We start from the raw sequence: 19,758 nt of genomic DNA on the forward strand, positions 1-19,758 counted from the left end.
ACAGGAGGAGGCCATACAGCCCCTCGAGCCTGTTGCATAGGAACAGGAGGAGGCCATACAGCCCCTCGAGCCTGTTACACAGGACCAGGAGGAGGCTGTTCAGCCCCTTGATCTTGTTACATAGGAACAGGAGGAGGCCATTAAGCCCCTTGAGCTTGTTACATAGGAACAGGAGGAGGCCATTGAGCCCCTCCCAAAGTACCAAACTACTCTCAACCAACTCTCTTCTGTTTCTTTTCCAGCTATCTGAGGATTGTTCGTAATGGCATCTGATGGCTACATGGAGCAGCCCATGTGCCTCCTGGAGATTTCTCCCTCAGGGTCTCTGAAGCTGAACCAAGAGGCCTTGCAAATCCTGGCGGGCATTACAGAGCCTGTCCTGGTGGTGGCGATATTTGGGCCCCCAAACATCGGGAAGTCCGACCTCATGAACAGACTGGCCAATCGGAGGAAAGGTATGTCCATGCATTGGCTCCCGGTCCGGCAACACCTAGAATTTAAAATTCTCATCCTCATGCTCAAATGCCTCCATGGCCTCACCCCCTCCCTATCTCTCAAACCTTCTCCAGCCCCACAACCCCCCCAGATCTCTGCGCTCCTCCAATTCTGGCCTTCTGCGCATCCCCCGATTTCCATCGCTCCACCATTGGCGGCCGTGCCTTCAGCTGCCTGGGCCCCGAGCTCTGGAATTCCCTCCTGAAACCTCTCCGCCTCTCTCTCTTCTCCTTTAAGACGCTCCGTAAAACCGACCTCTTTGACCCAGCTTTTGGTCACCTGCCCTAATATCTCCAGATGTGGCTCAGTGTCAGATTTAGTCTGATAATCGAGCCTGTGAAGTGTCTTGGGACGTTAAAGGAGCTGTATAAATGCAAGTTATGTGCCAGCGAGATAGTGGAGTTGCTTTTACTGAGGTCAACTTCGATTCCTTGAGAAGGGGTTTGGGGGCAAGGGGGCGGTGGGTGTGTGGGGTGGGGTCAAAGTAGTGGAGATCTCGGAGCCTCACTCTCACTCGCTGAGTCATGGTGTGGGACTGAGACATGCAGCTGAGGAAAGTTCCAGGCTCCATCCTGGGCCTGTGCCATCACTTCTGAGGCCTGTCTGCCCTCGTGACTGATCGGCGGAGAGCAGCGAACTCTCCCGGTGTCAGCGGTGGCTCAGTGGGCCACACTCTCGCCTCGGGGCCAGAAGGTCGCAGGTCGTGGGTTCGGCTCCCAATATCCGTGACCTCTGCCCCCTAGAAGGACAAGAGCAGCAGCCACCTGGGAACACCACCACCTCCGAGTTTCCCTCCAAGTCACACGCCATCCTGACTTGGAAATATATTGGCCGTTCCTTCATCGACGCTGGGTCAAAATCCTGGAACTCCCTCCCTAACAGCACTGTGGGAGCACCTTCACCACACGGACTGCAACTTTTTCCAGTGTTGATGAAGGGTCACAGACCTGAAATGTAAACTCTGTTTCTCTCTCCATGGATGCACCAGTCACTGAAGGTAAGCCTGCAAGTGCAGCAGGCGGGTAAGAAGGGAAATGGTATGTTGGCCTTTATAGCGAGAGGATTCGAGTACAGGAGCAAGGATGTCTTGCTGCAGTTGTACAGGGGCTTGGTGAGACCACACCTTGAGTATTGTGCGCAGTTTTGGTCGCCTTATCAGAGGAAGGATGTTCTTGCCATGGAGAGAGTGCAGCGAAGATTCACCAGACTGATACCTGGGATGGCAGGAATGACGTATGAGGAGAGATTGGGTCGATTGGGCTTATATTCGCTAGAGTTTAGAAGAATGAGAGGGGATCTCATTGAAACTTATAAAATTCTAACAGGACTAGACAGACTAGATGCAGGAAGGATGTTCCCGATGGCGGGGGAGTCCAGAACCAGGGGTCACAGTCTAAAGATAAGGGGTAAGCCATTTAGGATAGAGATGAGGAGGAATTTCTTCACCCAGAGAGTGGTGAACCTGTGGAATTCTCTACCACAGAAGGCAGTTGAGGGCAATTCATTAAATATATTCAAGAAGGAGTTAGATATATTTCTTAAGGTGACTCAACCGTAGCTAACAAGGGAAATTAGGGATAGCATAAGATCCAAGTAGAGGACATATAAATTGGCCAGAAAAAGCAGCAAACCTGAGGATTGTGAGCAGTTTAGGATTCAGCAAAGGAGGACAAAGGGATTAATTAAGAGGGGGTAAATAGAGTATGAGAGTTAGCTTTCAGGGAACAGAAAAACTGCCTGTAAAAGCTTCTATAGATATGTGGAGAAAAAGATTGGTAAAGTCAAGCGTAGGTCCCTTGCAGTCAGAAGCAAGGGAATTTATAATGGGGAACAAAGACATGGCTGACCAATTAAATACATACTTTGGTTCTGTCTTCACAAAGGAGGACACAAATAAACTCCCAGAGATGTCGGGGAACATAGGGTCTGATGAGAGGGAGGAACTGAATGAAATCAGTATTTGTAGGGAAATGGTGTTAGGGAAATTGACGGGATTGAAGGCCGATAAATCCCCAGGGCCTGATAATCTACATCCTAGGGCACAGCAGTCATCATAGGTGACTTTAATCTACATATAGATTGGGCTAACCAAATTAGTAACAATACTGTGGAGGAGGAATTCCAGGAGTGTTTACGGGATGGTTTCCTGGACCAATATGTCAAGGAACCAACCAAAGATCAGGCCATCTTAGACTGGGTATTATGTAATGAGAAAGGATTAATTAGCAATCTTGTTTTACGAGGCCCCTTGGGTCGGAGCGATCATAATATGATAGAATTCTTCATTAAGATGGAGAATGAAGTAGTTGACTCAGAGACTGGGGTCCTGAATTTAAATGAAGGAAACTACAATGGTCTGAGGTGCGAGTTGTGTAGGATTGATTGGGGAATGTCACTCTAAGGGTTGATGGTGGATAGGCAATGGCAAACGTTCAAAGACCGCATGGATGAATTACAGAATTTGTTCATCCCTGTTTGGCATAAAAATAAAACAAAAAAGGTGACTCAACCGTGGCTAACAAGGGAAATTAGGGTTAGCATAAGATCCAAGGAGAGGACATATAAATTGGCCAGAAAAAGCAGTAAACCTGAGGATTGGGAGCAGTTTAGGATTCAACAAAGGAGGACAAAGGGATTAATTAAGAAGGGGAAAATAGAATATGAGAGTAACCTTGCAGGGAACATAAAAAGTGACTATAAAAGCTTTTATAGATATGTGAAGAGAAAAAGATTGGTGAAGTCAAGCGTAGGTCCCTTGCATTCAGAATCAGGTGAATTTATAATGGGGAACAAAGAAATGGCAGACCAATTAAATACATATTTTGGTTCTGTCTTCACAAAGGAGGACACAAATAACCTCCCAGAGATGTCAGGGAACATAGGGTCTGATGAAAGGGTGGAACTGAAAGAAATCAGTATTTGTAGGGAAATGGTGTTAGGGAAATTGACGGGATTGAAGGCCGATAAATCCCCAGGGCCTGATAATCTACATCCTAGGGTACTTAAGGAAGTGGCCCTAGAAATAGTAGATGCATTGCTGGTCATCTTCCAGAACTCGATAGACTCTGGAACAGTACCCATGGATTGGAGGGTAGCTAATATAACCCCACTATTTAAAAAAGGTGGTAGAGAAGAAACGGGGAATTATAGACTGGTAAGCCTGACATCGGTAGTGGGGAAAATGCTAGAGTCCATTATAAAAGGTGTAATAGCAGAGCACTTGGAAAACAGTGACAGGATCAGACAAAGTCAACATGGATTTACAGAAGGTAAATCATGCTTGACTAATCTGGAATTTTTTGAGGATGTAACTGGTAGAATAGATAAGGGAGAACCAGTGGATGTGGTGTATTTGGAATTGCAGAAGTCTTTTGATAAGGTCCCGCATAAGAGACTAGCGTGCAAAGTTAAAGCACATGGGATTGGGGGTAAGGTACTGACTTGGATAGAAAACTGGTTGGCAGACAGGAAGCAAAGAGTTGGAATAAACGGGTCTTTTTCCAAGTGGAAGGCAGTGACTAGTGGGGTACCGCAGGGATCGGTGCTAGGAGCCCAGTTATTCACAATATGTATTAATGATCTAGATGAGGGAACTAGATGTAATATCTCCAAGTTTGCAGATGACACAAAGCTGGGTGGGTGTGTGTGCTGTGAGGAGGATGTAGAGAAACTCCAGTATGATTTGGACAGGTTGAGCGATTGGGCATATGCATGGCAGATGCAGTATAATGTGGATAATTGCGAGGTTATCCACTTTGATGGCAAAAACAGGAAGGCAGATTATTATCTGAATGGCAGTAGATTGGGAGAAGGGGATGTACAACGAGACCTGTGTGTCCTTGTGCACCAGTCGCTGAAGGTAAGCATGCAGGTGCAGCAGGCGGTTAAGAAGGCAAATGGTATGTTGGCCTTCATAGCGAGAGGGTTCGAGTACAGGAGCAAGGATGCCTTGCTGCAGTTGTACAGGGCCTTGGTGAGTCCACACCTTGAGTATTGTGTGCAGTTTTGATTGCCTTATCTGAGGAAGGATGTTCTTGCCATGGAGGGAGTGCAGCGAAGATTCACCAGACTGATACCTGGGATGGCAGGAATGACTTATGAAGAGAGATTGGGTCGATTAGGCTTATATTCACTAGAGTTTAGAAGAATGAGAGGGAATCTCATTGAAACCTATAAAATTCTAACTGGACTAGACAGTCTAGATGCAGGAAGGCTGGGAGGGAGTCCAGAACCAGGGGTCACAGTCTAAGGATAAGGGGTAAGCCATTTAGGACAGAGATAAGGAGGAATTTCTTCACCAAGAGAGTGGTGAACCTGTGGAATTCTCTACCACAGAAGGCAGTAGAGACCAATACATTAAATATATTCAAGAAGGAGTTGGATATATTTCTTAAGGCTAAAGGGATCAAGGGATATGGGGAGAAAGCAGGGACCGGGTACTGAATTTGGATGATCAGCCATGATCGCATTGAATGGCGGAGCAGGCTCGAGGGGCCAAATGGCCTACTCCTGCTCCTATCTTCTATGTTTCTATGCTGCCTGGCCTGCTGGGTGTTTTCAGCATTTTCTGTTGTTATTTCAGATTTCCAGCGTCCGCAGTATTTTGCTATTGTCCTAGTCTGTGCAACCTGTCTTTGTAATTTAACCCCATGCAAGTTTGTTCTTTGAGCACACACAGGATTCCCCCTGGGATCTGGGACAAAGCCCCCTGGCTGGCGAATGTGGATGTGGTGTCTCCCTCACCCTGATTGCAATGATCAGTGTCTGATTATTCTGGATGTCGACAGACTTGAAGCAAAGGAAAAGGTAACGTACGGGAAGTAATAGAGAGAGGATGAGAATTATTGTAATAAATACTGGAAGTGTGAGGGAAGGCATTTTGGTAGGAAGAATGAAGAGACATTGTATAAACTAAATGGTACAATTTTAAAGGGGGTGCAGGAACAGAGAACCTTTTTTAATAATCATTTATGGGATGTGGGCATCGCTGGCAAGGCCTGCATTTACTGCCCATCACTACTTGCTCTTGAGAAGGTGGTGGTGAGCTGCCTTCTTGAACCGCTGCAGTCCGTGTGGTGAAGGTGCTCCCACAGTGCTGTTAGGGAGAGAGTTCCAGGATTTTGACCCAGCGACAATGAAGGAACGGCCGATATATTTCCAAGTCAGGATGGTGTGTGGCTTGGAGGGGAACTTGGAGGTGGTGGTGTTCCCATGCGCCTGCTGCCCTTGTCCTTCTAGGTGGAAGAGGTCGCGGGTTTGGGAGGTGCTGCCGAAGAAGCCTTGGCGAGTTGCTGCAGTGCGTCTTGTAGATGGTCCACACTGCAGCCACGGTACGCTGGTGGTGGAGGGAGTGAATGTTTAAGGTGGCGGATGGGGTGCCGATCAAGCGGGCTGCTTTGTCCTGGACAGTGTCGAGCTTCTTAGTGTTACAGAGATGAAAACAGGATGTTGTGGTGAAGAGTCGGATGTGGTGCTTGCAGCTCAGCTCTGGATCAAACAGAAGTTAAGGCCTCACACTGTCTGGTTCAGCCTGACTGAATGGCTGAGGAGGAGGTTGGAGTCCGTGACAAGGAGCAGAGTTTACGGTGCTGGCCAGAAACAACTATGGCCCAGAAATTCAGGTCGGGGGCTTCCCGCGGGTGTAAGCCCCCGATCTGCACTTATCTTGCGCGCCGGCCGTTGAGCTGTAGGGCTCCGTGGGATTCCGATCCTGGGCCTCCTCCAGCTGCCAGCAAGCAGTGCTTGCGTATCCCAGGGGCGCAGTTAGTTCGATGCATCCCCTGGGATCACGTGGGCCATGGGGAGCCAATCGGAGTAGGGAATGCTCCATTCATAAGATTGACAGGAAGAGCTGTCAAAACTTATAAATACTACGGCCCCAAAATAGCACTAAACATTCAAATACATTTTTTTTTATCACATTTTTTAAATAAACTATAAATTACATGAAATAACTATTTTAAACAATAATTTAAATTTTTGAAAAAAATAATTTTATATTCTAACGGGGCTAAAAATAAACTTACCTTGCTTTAAAGTATTTAAAAATAATAAACCTGTGAAAAAAATGTTTTAATTTTAATTAATTCACCACTTACCTTGTAAAAAGCAGGCCTTAGACCTGCTTTTTACATTTCTAAATCCTGTAGGCTTACCCTCGCATGAAAACCTGTAAAAAAAAACGAAGTTTGATGCTCACACGCAGCCTCCCCCGCGCATGCGTTTGACCTCTGAACCTCCTTGTTCAGAGGAACGGAAGTGCCGGTTTCCCGTACATGCGCAGTGCATGCAGGAAACCGGCACTTCTATCGGGCCTACGGGTGAGTACCCCGTGCGTACTCACCCGTGGAGACCCGAATTTCTGGGCCAATAAAACGTACTGTTACCTCTGGACTATCTCAGACACAGTGGGCTGGATTTTGTCAATGGGGACGTGATGGAGGCGGGACTTCCACTTTTTGGGTTGTAGTCCCGCCTCCATCGATTTGTGGCCAACCCACGCGATATTCCCTTGATTGACCTTGTTGAGTCCGCCCAGCGGGCTCAGCAGACCAATTAAGGGACACCTGGTTACTGGTGACGTCAGCGATTGACATTTCATCTGTCAAGAGCTTTTGACAGGTGAAATACAGGTAGACTACCCTTTATCCGGACTTCCGAAAACCGAAACCCTCTAAAAACCGAAGGTTTTTTCGTTCAGCGTAAGTCGTGCGTACGACTTACGCTGAACGAAAAAACCTTCGGTTTTTAGAGGGTTCCGGTTGCGGAAGTTCGGATAAAGGGTAAGTCGTGTGCACGACCCCCCGCCGACCCCCCCGCGGACCCCGCCGGCCCCGACAACCGCCGACCCCGCCAGCCCCGACAACCGCCGACCCCCCCGCGGACCCCGCCGGCCCCAACCCCCGCCGACCCCGACTGACTTACGCTGAGCGTCAGCGTAAGTCGTGCGCACGACCCCCCGCCGACCCCCCTGCGGACCCCCGCCGACCCACCTTCCGAAATCCGAAATTCTCCTTTATCCGAAACTCGGCTGGTCCCGAGGTTTTCGGATAAAGGATAGTCTACCTGTATCAGCGTTTGACAGCTCTGTGAAACTGTCAAACACTGACAATCTGACTTCGAACTTGAGTCCATCTCCACAGACTCAGTTAGAAATCTCTCCAGAACAGAAAGCAGAAGAAATATCTCCAGAACAGAAAGCAGAATGCTGCAACTTTTGACAGCTTGCAGCTATTCTGCTTTCTGTGCCAGTGAGATGAGGGACTCCCGAGACCTGAAGGAAGGAAGGCTGTAAAGGTAAGTAAAACTTATTTAAACACTTTACACACACCAAACACACTTACCTCTGCACTCATGCACCCATCACTCACCTGAACACCGGACATCTCGAACCCTCCAAGTCCTTCAGCCCGACGGTCCGCCTCGCTAACTTGGCGTGGTTTGGAGCCGTCGGGAATCCCACACTTCAGGGCTAAAAATAGGGATTAGGCCAAAAACTGCCTGTTAACTACCTGTTAACAGGCAGTTAATTGGCACTAATCCCCTTCCCGCCTCGGGGAGGTGGCTCCCAGCACAGGTTGGGTACCCGCCTCCTGGGAAACGGGCATGGAGGCGGGTTGGGGCGGGAAGGGTTCGTGCCCCCCCGATTCTGCAATTTCCCCCCCCACTCCCGCCTCCAAACCCGCCTCCACGGGGCTTGGAAATTCGAGCCCAGTATCTGTAACGGCCTCGGGTTTGGATTTGGTTCACAGTAGAGTTGAGGCTTGGTTTTAACATCAGTAATCCAACAGACGGTCCATGGGCGGAATGCTCGCTGGCCTGTTCCTGCTGGCCCAAGCCATAAATATAAACTGCTTCATTGTACAACTCATTTATTTTAGTCATCATAACGTTAAACTGACATGCATGGCAGCGTGGTGATAATGGGTAGGATTTTTAAAAAGTTTGTTGTAAAGTATTTTCCGATAAGAGCATATGAATTAGGAGATCTAAAAGGGGAAAACACTCCACTGGCTGGAGTCATACCTCGCACAAAGGAAGATGGTTGTGGTGGTTGAAGGTCAATTATCACAGCCCCAGGACATCGCTGCAGGAGTTCCTCAGGGCAGTGTCCTAGGCCCAACCATCTTCAGCTGCTTCGTCAATGACCTTCCCTCCATCATAAGGTCAGAAATGGGGATGTTCGCTGATGACTGCACATTGTTCAGTGCCATTCACAACTCCTCAGATAATGAAGCAGTCCATGCCCGCATGCAACAAGACCTGGAAGACGTTCAGGCTTGGGCTGATAAATGGCAGGTAACATTCGCGCCACAGAAGTGCCAGGCAATGACTATCTCCAACAAGCGAGAGTCTAACCACCTCCACTTGACACTCAACGGCATTACCATCGCTGAATCCCCCACTATCAACATCCTGGGGATCACCATTGACCAGAAACTTAACTGGACCAGCCACATAAATACTGTGGCTACAAGAGCAGGTCAGAGGCTGGGTATTCTGCGGCGAGTGTCTCCCTCCTGACTCCTCAAAGCCTTTCCACCATCTACAAGGCACAAGTAAGGAGTGTGATGGAATCCTCTCCACTTGCCTGGATGAGTACAGCTCCAACAACACTCAAGAAGCTAGACATCATCCAGGACAAAGCAGCCCGCTTGATTGGCACCCCATCCACCACCTTAAACTTTCACTCCCTCCACCACTGGCGCACCGTGGCTGCAGTGTGTATCATCTACAAGATGCACTGCAGCAACTCACCAAGGCTTCTTCGGCAGCACCTCTCAAACCCGCGACCTCTTCCACCTAGAAGGACAAGGGCAGCAGGCGCATGGGAACACCACCACCTCCAAGGTCCCCTCCAAGTCACACACCATCCTGATTTAGAAGTACAGGTAGACTATCCTTTATCTGAAAACCTCGGGACCAGCCGTGTTTCGGTTTTCGGAAAATTTCGGATTTCGGAAGGTATTTTATAAGACTGGGAAATTTGTCGGGGGTGGGTCGGCGGGGGGGGTCGTCGGGGGTCCGCGGGGGGGGGGTCGTTGGGGGTGGGGGTTGTCGGGGTTGGCGGTGGGGGTCGGCGGGGGTCGGGGTCGGCGGGGGGGTCGGCGGGGGGTCGGCGGGGGGGTCGGCGGGGGGGTCGGCGGGAGTCGGGGTCGGCGGGGGGGTCCGCGGGGGTCCGCGGGGGTTTGGCGGGGGGGTCGGCGGGAGTCGGGGTCGGCGGGGGGGTCCGCGGGGGTTCGGCGGGGGGGGTCGGCGGGAGTCGGGGTCGGCGGGGGGGGTCGGCGGGGGTCCGCGGGGGGGTCGGCGGGGGGATCCGCGGGGGGTCGTCGGCGGGGGTCGGGGTCGTGCGCACGACTTACACTGACCCTCTGCTCAGCGTAAGTCGTGCGCCACTCTGGTCATGTCGTGCGCACGACTTACGCTGAACGAAAAAACCTTCGGTTTTTAGAGGGTTTCGGTTTTCGGAAGTTCGGATAAAAGGTAGTCTTCCTGTATATCGCCGATCCTTCATCGTTGCTGGGTCAAAATCCTGGAACTCCCTCCCTAACAGCACTGTGGGAGCACCTTCACCAAACGGACGGCAGCGATACAAGAAGGCGACTCACCACCACCTTCTGAAGGGCAACTTGGGATGGGCAATAAATGCTGCCTCGCCAGCGACGCCCACATCCCATGAACGAATACAAAAAAACGGAATTAAAATTCCCCAGCAGCTGTTGTGAGATATGAATTCATGTTTCTGGATCATTGGTCTAGACTTCTGTCCAGTAACATAAGCACTGTGCTCCCTGCCCCCACCTGACAGTTCATGTGCACAAATCTTTGAAGGTGGCAGGGCAGGTTGAGACAGCTGTTAAAAATGCATACGGGATCCTTGCTTTATAAATAGAGGCACGGGGGAAAAATTCAGTTGGTTTGCGCCTCCCGTTAGTGCCTGAAAAGGGCGCTAATGGGGCGCAAAGCAACTAGCGCCCGGGCGCGGCGATGTTTGCGCCGCTCGCGAAATTAACTAGACATTTTGCGGCGGCGCTACACACTACCGCCACGATCTCCTGCGCCAGCAGATTGTGACGTCAGTCGAGTGCGCAACACCCTGGATATTGAGTGGCGCCCCCTGCCTTACCGCTGCCTCTAGCAACGACAGGTTGAGGGGAGTGTTATGATGTCAGAAAGGGACTGGGGGAGTGCTATTTAAAGGCGACCGCTTCCTGCCTTTTTTGTCAGTGACATTTTTGCACCACACATTCTGAGAGAGAGAGAGAGAGAGAGAGACTTCTGGAGAGATTCAACGCTGGGTGAAGGAGTTTTGGGTGCTGAGCAGCACTTTGCAGGTTCATTTTGATTTGCCCATCCTTGCTTCGCCAGCTCTCTGAGGTAGCGCCTCGCTCCTCGGCCTTTGCGCCTTAAGACAGGTGTGACGTGCCTGATTTAGCGCTCCAATCACCTCCAGGGGCGATAAAAGCCAAGTTTACCGTTGGAGGCGATAATTAGCGCCAGGCGCTGAACTTTGCGAACGGCCGATAATGGCGCCCCAAACGGGGCGATACTGAATTTTTCCCCCATAGAGTACAAAAGCAAGGAAGTTATGCTAAGCCTTTATAAAACACCTCAGCTGGAGTATTGTATTCAATTCTGGGCACCGCACTTTAGGAAGGATGTCAAGGCCTTGGAGAGGGTGCAGAGGAGATTGACTAGAATGGTTCCAGGGATGAGGGACTTCAGATACTTGGAGAGACTGGAGAAGCTGGGATTGTTCTCCTTAGAGCAGAGAAGGTTAAGAGGAGATTTAATAGAGGTGTTCAAAATCATGAAGGGTTTTGATGGAGTAGATAAGATGAAACTGTCTCCACTGGCAGGAGGGTCGGTAACCAGAGGACACAGAGTTAAGATAATGGAGAAAAGAACCAGAGGGGGAGATGAGGAGATTATTGTTTTTAAGCAGCGAGTTGTTGTGATCTGGAATGCGCTGCCTGAAAGGGCGGTGGAAGCAGATTCAACAGTAACTTTCAAAAGGGAATTGGATAAATACTTGAAGTGGTTAAAAATTGCAGGGCTGTGGGAAACAGAAGGAGAGTGGGATTAATTGGAGAGCTCGTTCAAAGAGCCGGCACAGGCACAATGGGCCAAATGGCCTCCTACTGCGCTCCATGATGCTATGAAATACTCAGCAGGTCAGGCAGCATCTGTGGAGAGAGAAACAGAGTGAGCGTTTCAGGTCGATAGCCCCTCGTCAGAACTGGAAAAAGCTGGAGATGGAACAGGTGCAGGGGCAGGGAAAGGGAGAAGGGGAGGAAAGAACAAAAGAAGATCTGTGATAGGGTGAAGGCAGGAGAGATTAAATGACAAAAGGGATGATAGGGCAAGGTGAAAGCAGGAGGTAATAGGACAAGCAAAGAAACAAAAGATGGGTCCAGAGGAAGTGTAAACGGTCACAGTTGACGCGCGGTGAAGATCATGTTCATTGTGGCCCTTAGTGGGCGGAATCCGCATTGCAACTCTGGGAGGAGCTCTTCAGCCACTGGGAGAAGGCGATTGAGGAGGATTCTTGCGATGACTTTCCCTGTGGCAGACAGCAGGGAGACTCCTCTGTAATTACCACAATCGAACTTGTCACCTTTCTTGAAGATGGTCACGATTACGACGTCTCTGAGATCCCCTGGCATGCTCTCCTCCTTCCAAATAAGAGTAGGGGGGTGGAAAGTCAGCCCGACTTCCCACTCTAGATCAATGCCTCCTGTGAGTGTGTATGTGGGGTGGGGGGTGTGGGGATGTGTGTGCGTTGGTGTGGATTTTGGGTGAAGATTGCATCTGGGTAATGCCCCCATAGCCCAACAGCTCCCCATACCCACTGTGCAGATTCACACATGTTCCCAGGAGAAGACTCAATTCACCCAGCTCTGAGTCAGCAGGAAGCAGCAGAGCTGAAGTGAGCAAGTTTCTTGTTGAGGTGAATAAATTTACCGAGCTGTTGATGGAGGGCGGGAGGTGACTTTAGGTCAAAGAGTCAGCTCAGTGGAGAAGTGAACTCCCAGTGGAGATGTACAGAGAAACCCTCACCGACCTAATCCGCTTCCCCATTCTCCCAGTCTCCATTCACCAATCTCCCTCCCTCCCCTTCCCCTCCCGTATCCCGCATTCCCCAATCTCCCTCTCTCCCCTTCCCCAACCGTATCCCCCATTCCCCAATCTACCTCTCTCCCCTTCCCCAAATGTATCACCCATTCCCCAAACTCCCTCTCTCCCCTTCCCCTCCCGTATCTCCCCATTCCCCAATCTCCCTCTCTCCCCTTGCCCTACCGTATCTCCCCATCTCCCCATTCCCCAATTTCCCCTACTGTATTCCCCATTCCCCAATCTCCCTCACCCCCCTTCACCTCCCGTATCTCTCATTCGCCAATCTCCCTCTCTCCCCTTCGCCTCCCGTATCCCCATTCTCCCTCTCTCCCCTTCCCCTACCATATCCCCCATTCCCCAATCTCCCTCTCTCCCCTTCCCCTCCCGTATCCCCCATTCCCCAATCTCCCTCACTCCCCTTCCCCTCCCATATCCCCCATTCCCCAATCTCCCGCTCTCCCCTTCCCCTCCCGTATCTCCCCATTCCCCAATCTCCCTCTCTCCCCTTCGCCTCCCGTATCCCCATTCCCCAATCTCCCTCTCTCCCCTTCCCCTCCCGTATCTCCCCATTCCCCAATCTCCCTCACTGCCCTTCCCCTCCCGTATCCCCATTCCCCAATCTCCCTCTCTCCCCTTCCCCTACCGTATCCCCCATTCCCCAATCTCCCTCTCTCCCCTTCCCCTCCCTTATCCCCTATTCCCCAATCTCCCTCTCTCCCCTTCCCCAACCGTATCCCCATTCCCCAATCTCCCTCTCTCCCCTTCCCCTACCGTATCCCCATTCCCCAATCTCCCTCTCTCCCCTTCCCCTCCCGTATCCCCATTCCCCAATCTCCCTCTCTCCCCTTCCCCAACCATGCCCCCCATTTCCCAATCTCCCTCTCTCCCCTTCCCCTACCGTATTCCCATTCCACAATCTCCCTCTCTCCCCTTCCCCTACCGTATCCCCCATTCCCCAATCTCCCTCTCTCGCCTTCCCCTCCCTTATCCCCCATTCCCCAATCTCCCTCTCTCCCCTTCCCCAACCGTATCTCCCCATTCCCCAATCTCCCTCTCTCCCCTTCCCCTCCCGTATCCCCCATTCCCCAATCTCCCTCTCTCCCCTTCCCCTACCGTATTCCCATTTCCCAATCTCCCTCTCTCCCCTTCCCCTCCCATATCTCCCCAATCCCCAATCTCCCTCTCTCCCCTTCCCCTCCCGTATCACCCATTCCCCAATCTCCCTCTCTCCCCTTCCCCTCCTGTATACCCCATTCCCCAATCTCCCTCTCTCCCCTTCCCCTCCCGTATCCCCCATTCCCCAATCTCCCTCTCTCCCCCTCGTCTCCCGTATACCCCATTCCCCAATCTCCCTCTCTCCCCCCTTCCCCTCCCGTATCCCCCATTCCCCAATCTCCCTCCCTCCCCTTCCCCTCCCGTGTCTCCCCATTCCCCAATCTCCCTCTCTCCCCTTCCCCTACCGTATCCCCCATTCCCCAATCTCACTCTCTCCCCTTCCCCTACCGTATCTCCACATTCCCCAATCTCCCTCTCTCCCCTTCCCCTACCGTATCCCCATTCCCCAATCTCCCTCTCTCCCCTTCCCCTACCGTATCCCCATTCGCCAATCTCCCTCTCTCCCCTTCCCCTACCATATCCCCATTCCCCAATCTCCCTCTCTCCTCTTCCACTCCCGTATCCCCATTCCCCAATCTCACTCTCTCCCCTTCCCCTACCGTATCCCCCATTCCCCAATCTCCCTCTCTCCCCTTCCCCGACCGTATCCCCCATTCCCCAATCTCCCTCTCTCCCCTTCGCTTCCCGTATCCCCATTCCCCAATCTCCCTCTCTCCCCTTCCCCTACCGTATCCCCCATTCCCCAATCTCCCTCTCTCCCCTTCCCTTCCCGTATCTCCCCATTCCCCAATCTCCCTCTCTCCCCTTCCCCTACCGTATCCCCCATTCCCCAATGTCCCTCTCTCCCCTTCCCCTACCATATCTCCCCATTCCCCAATCTCCCTCTCTCCCTTTCCCCTACCGTATCCCCATTCCCCAATCTCCTTCTCTCCCCTTCCCCTACCGTATCCCCATTCCCCAATCTCCCTCTCTCCCCTTCCCCTCCCATATTCCCCATTCCCCAATCTCCCTCTCTCCCCTTCCCCTCCCGTATTTCCCATTCCCCAAACTCCCTCTCTCCCCTTCTGCTACCGTATCCCCATTCCCCAATCTCCCTCTCTCCCCTTCTCCTACCCTATCCCCCATTCCCCAATCTCCCTCTCTCCCTTTCCCCTCCCGTATCTCCCCATTCCCCAATCTCCCTCTCTCCCCTTCCCCTACCGTATCCCCATTCCCCAATTTCCCTCTCTCCCCTTCCCCGACCGTATCCCCATTCCCCAATCTCCCTCTCTCCCCTTCCCCTCCCGTATCTCCCCATTCCCCAATCTCCCTCTCTCCCCTTCTGCTACCGTATCCCCATTCCCCAATCTCCCTCTCTCCCCTTCCCCTCCCGTATCCCCCATTCCCCAATCTCCCTCTCAACCCTTCCCCTCCTGTATCCCCCATTCCCCAATCTCCCTCTCTCCCGTTCCCCTCCCGTATCCCCCATTCCCCAATCTCCCTCTCTCCCCTTCCCCTCCCGTATCCCCCATTCCCCAATCTCCCTCTCTCCCCTTCCCCTACTGTATTCCCCATTCCCCAATCTCCCTCTCTCCCCTTCCCCTACCGTATTCCCCATTCCCCAATCTCCCTCTCTCCCCTTCCCTTCCCGTATCTCCCCATTCCCCAATCTCCCTTTCTCCCCTTCCCCTACCGTATTCCCCATTCCCCAATCTCCCTGTCTCCCCTTCCCTTCCCGTATCTCCCCATTCCCCAATCTCCCTCTCTCCCCTTCCCCTACCGTCTCCCCATTCCCCAATCTCCCTCTCTCCCCTTCCCCTCCCGTATCCCCCATTCCCCAATCTCCCTCTCTCCCCTTCCCCTACCGTATCCCCATTTCCCAATCTCCCTCTCTCCCCTTCCACTCCTGTATCCCCATTCCCCAATCTCCCTCTCTCCCCTTCCCCTACCGTATCCCCATTCCCCAATCTCCCTCTCTCCCCTTCCCCTCCCGTATCCCCCATTCCCCAATCTCCCTCTCTCCCCTCCCCCTACTGTATCCCCATTCCCCAATCTCCCTCTCTCCCCTTCCCCTCCCGTATCCCACATTCCCCAATCTCCCTCTCTCCCCTTCCCTTCCCGTATCCCCCATTCCCCAATCTCCCACTCGCCCCTTCCCCTACTGTATCCCCATTCCCCAATCTCCCTCTCTCCCCTTCCCCTCCCGTATCTCCCCATTCCCCAATCTCCCTCTCTCCCTTTCCCCTACCGTATCTCCCCATTCCCCAATCTCCCTCTCTCCCCTTCCCCGACCGTATCCCCATTCCCCAATCTCCCTCTCTCCCGTTCCCCTACCGTATCCCCATTCCCCAATCTCCCTCTCTCCCCTTCCCCTCCCATATTCCCCATTCCCCAATCTCCCTCTCTCCCCTTCCCCTCCCGTATCTCCCCATTCCCCAATCTCCCTCTCTCCCCTTCCCCTCCCGTTTAGCCCCATTCCCCAATCTCCCTCTCTCCCCTTCCCCTCCCATATTCCCCATTCCCCAATCTCCCTCTCTCCCCTTCCCCTACCGTATCCCCATTCCCCAATCTCCCACTCTCCCCTTCCCCTACAGTATCCCCATTCCCCAATCTCCCTCTCTCCCTTTCCCCTCCCATATTCCCCAATCCCCAATCTCCCTCTCTCCCCTTCCCCTAGCGTATCCCCATTGCCCAATCTCCCTCTCTCCCCTTCTCCGACCGTATCCCCCATTCCCCAATCTCCCTCTTTCCCTTTCCCCTCCCGTATCTCCCCATTCCCCAATCTCCCTCTCTCCCCTTCCCCTACCGTATCCCCATTCCCCAATCTCCCACTCTCCCCTTCCCCTCCCATATCTCCCCATTCCCCAATCTTCCTCTCTCCCCTTCCCCTCCCGTATCTCCCCTTTCCCCAATCTCCCTCTCTCCCCTTCCCCTACCATATCTCCCCATTCCCCAAATTCCTTCTCTCCCCTTCCCCTACTGTATTCCCCATTCCCCAATCTCCCTCACTCCACTTCACCTCCCATATCTCCCATTCCCCAATCTCCCTCTCTCCCCTTCCCCCCCGTATCCCCATTCTCCCTCTCTCCCCTCCCCCTACCATATCCCCCATTCCCCAAATGTCCCTCTCTCCCCTTCCCCTCCCGTATCCCCATTCCCCAATCTGCCTCTCTCCCCTTCCCCTACCGTATCCCCCATTCCCCAATCTCCCTCTCTCCCCTTCCCCTACCGTATCCCCCATTCCCCAATCTCACTCTCTCCCCTTCCACTCCCGTATCCCCCATTCCCCAATCTCCCTCTCTCCCCTTCCCTTCCCGTATCTCCCCATTCCACAATCTCCCTCTCTCCCCTTCCCCTACCGTATCCCCCATTCCCCAATCTCCCTCTGTCCCTTTCCCCTCCCATATTCCCCATTCCCCAATCTCCCTCTCTCCCCTTCCCCTACCGTATCCCCATTCCCCAATGTCCCTCTCTCCCGTTCTCCGACCGTATCCCCCATTCCCCAATCTCCCTCTTTCCCTTTCCCCTCCCGTATCTCCCCATTCCCCAATCTCCCTCTCTCCCCTTCCCATACCGTATCCCCATTCCCCAATCTCCCTCTCTCCCCTTCCACTCCCGTATCCCCCATTCCCCAATCTCCCACTCTCCCCTTCCCCTCCCATATCTCCCCATTCCCCAATCTCCCACTCTCCCCTTCCCCTCCCATATCTCCCCATTCCCCAATCTCCCTCTCTCCCCTTCCCCTACCATATCTCCCCATTCCGGAAAATTCCCTCTCTCCCCTTCCCCTACTGTATTCCACATTCCCCAATCTCCCTCACTCCCCTTCACGTCCCATATCTCCCATTCCCCAATCTCCCTCTCTCCCCTTCCCCCCCGTATCCCCATTCTCCCTCTCTCCCCTCCCCCTACCATATCCCCCATTCCCCAAATGTCCCTCTCTCCCCTTCCCCTCCCGTATCCCCATTCCCCAATCTCCCTCTCTCCCCTTCCCCTACCGTATCCCCCATTCCCCAATCTCCCTCTCTCCCCTTCCCCTACCATATCCCCCATTCCCCAATCTCACTCTCTCCCCTTCCCCTCCCGTATCCCCCATTCCCCAATCGCCCTCTCTCCCCTTCCCTTCCCGTATCTCCACATTCCCCAATCTCCCTCTCTCCCCTTCCCCTACCGTATCCCCCATTCCCCAATGTCCCTCTCTCCCCTTCCCGTACCTTATCTCACCATTCCCCAATCTCCCTCTCTCCCTTTCCCCTACCGTATCCCCATTCCCCAATCTCCTTCTCTCCCCTTCCCCTACCGTATCCCCATTCCCCAATCTCCCTCTCTCCCCTTCCCCTCCCATATTCCCCATTCCCCAATCTCCCTCTCTCCCCTTCCCTTCCCGTATCTCCCCATTCCCCAATCTCCCTCTCTCCCCTTCCCCTACCGTATCCCCATTCCCCAATCTCCCTCTCTCCCCTTCCCCTCCCGTATCCCCCATTCCCCAATCTCCCTCTCTCCCCTTCCCCTACCGTATCCCCATTTCCCAATCTCCCTCTCTCCCCTTACCCTACCATATCCCCCATTCCCCAATCTCCCTCTCTCCCCTTCCCCTCCCGTATCTCCCATTCCCCAATCTCCCTCTCTCCCCTCCCCCTACTATATCCCCATTCCCCAATCTCCCTCTCTCCCCTTTCCCTCCCGTATCCCCCATTCCCCAATCTCCCTCTCTCCCCTTTCCCTCCCGTATCCCCCATTCCCCAATCTCCCTCTCTCCCCTTCCCTTCCCGTATCTCCCCATTCCCCAATCTCCCTCTCTCCCTTTCCCCTACCGTATCTCCCCATTCCCCAATCTCCCTCTCTCCCCTTCCCCGACCGTATCCCCATTCCCCAATCTCCCTCTCTCCCCTTCCCCTCCCATATTCCCCATTCCCCAATCTCCCTCTCACCCCTTCCCCTCCCGTATCTCCCCATTCCCCAATCTCCCTCTCTCCCCTTCCCCTCCCATATTCCCCATTCCCCAATCTCCCTCTCTCCCGTTCCCCTACCGTATCCCCATTCCCCAATCTCCCTCTCTCCCCTTCCCCTCCCATAATCCCCATTCCCCAATCTCCCTCTCTCCCCTTCCCCTCCCATATTCCCCATTCCCCAATCTCCCTCTCTCCCCTTCCCCTCCCATATTCCCCATTCCCCAATCTCCCTCTCTCCCCTTCCCCTACAGTATCCCCATTCCCCAATCTCCCTCTCTCCCTCTCCCCTCCCATATTCCCCATTCCCCAATCTCCCTCTCTCCCCTTCCCCTACCGTATCCCCATTCCCCAATCTCCCTCTCTCCCCTTCCCCTACCGTATCCCCATTCCCCAATCTCCCACTCTCCCCTTCCCTTCCCATATCTCCCCATTCCCCAATCTCCCTCTCTCCCCTTCCCCTCCCGTATCTCCCCATTCCCCAATCTCCCTCTCTCCTCTTCCCCTACCATATTTCCCCATTCCCCAATCTCCCTCTCTCCCCTTCTCCGACGTAGCCCCCATTCCCCAATCTCCCTCTTTCCCTTTCCCCTCCCGTATCTCCCCATTCCCCAATCTCCCTCTCTCCCCTTCCCATACCGTATCCCCATTCCCCAATCTCCCTCTCTCCCCTTCCCCTACCGTATCCCCATTCCCCAATCTCCCACTCTCCCCTTCCCTTCCCATATCTCCCCATTCCCCAATCTCCCTCTCTCCCGTTCCCCTCCCGTATCTCCCCATTCCCCAATCTCCCTCTCTCCTCTTCCCCTAACATATTTCCCCATTCCCCAATTTCCCTCTCTCCCCTTCCCCTACTGTATTCCCCATTCCCCAATCTCCCTCACTCCCCTTCCCCCCCCGTATCCCCATTCTCCCTCTCTCCCCTCCCCCTACCATATCCCCCATTCCCCAAATCTCCCTCTGTCCCCTTCCCCTCCCATATCCCCCATTCCCCAATCTCCCTCTCTCCCCTTCCCCTCCCGTATCTCCTCATTCCCCAATCTCCCTCTCTCCCCTTCCCCTCCCGTATTCCCCATTCCCCAATCTCCCTCTCTCCCCTTCC

At 53.3% G+C, this 19,758-nt stretch overlaps 1 pseudogene; it reads left to right on the forward strand.

Moving 5' to 3' along the window:
- The first annotated feature begins 262 nt into the window (after window positions 1-262).
- Window positions 263-19,758, forward strand: part of LOC147109757 (guanylate-binding protein 7-like) — a 367,888-nt pseudogene continuing 348,392 nt past the window's right edge.

The sequence above is a fragment of the Somniosus microcephalus genome, chromosome 12 (assembly GCF_052327205.1).
Source record: "Somniosus microcephalus isolate GS21.2 chromosome 12, FLI_Smic_1.0, whole genome shotgun sequence".
NCBI lineage: Eukaryota > Metazoa > Chordata > Chondrichthyes > Squaliformes > Somniosidae > Somniosus > Somniosus microcephalus.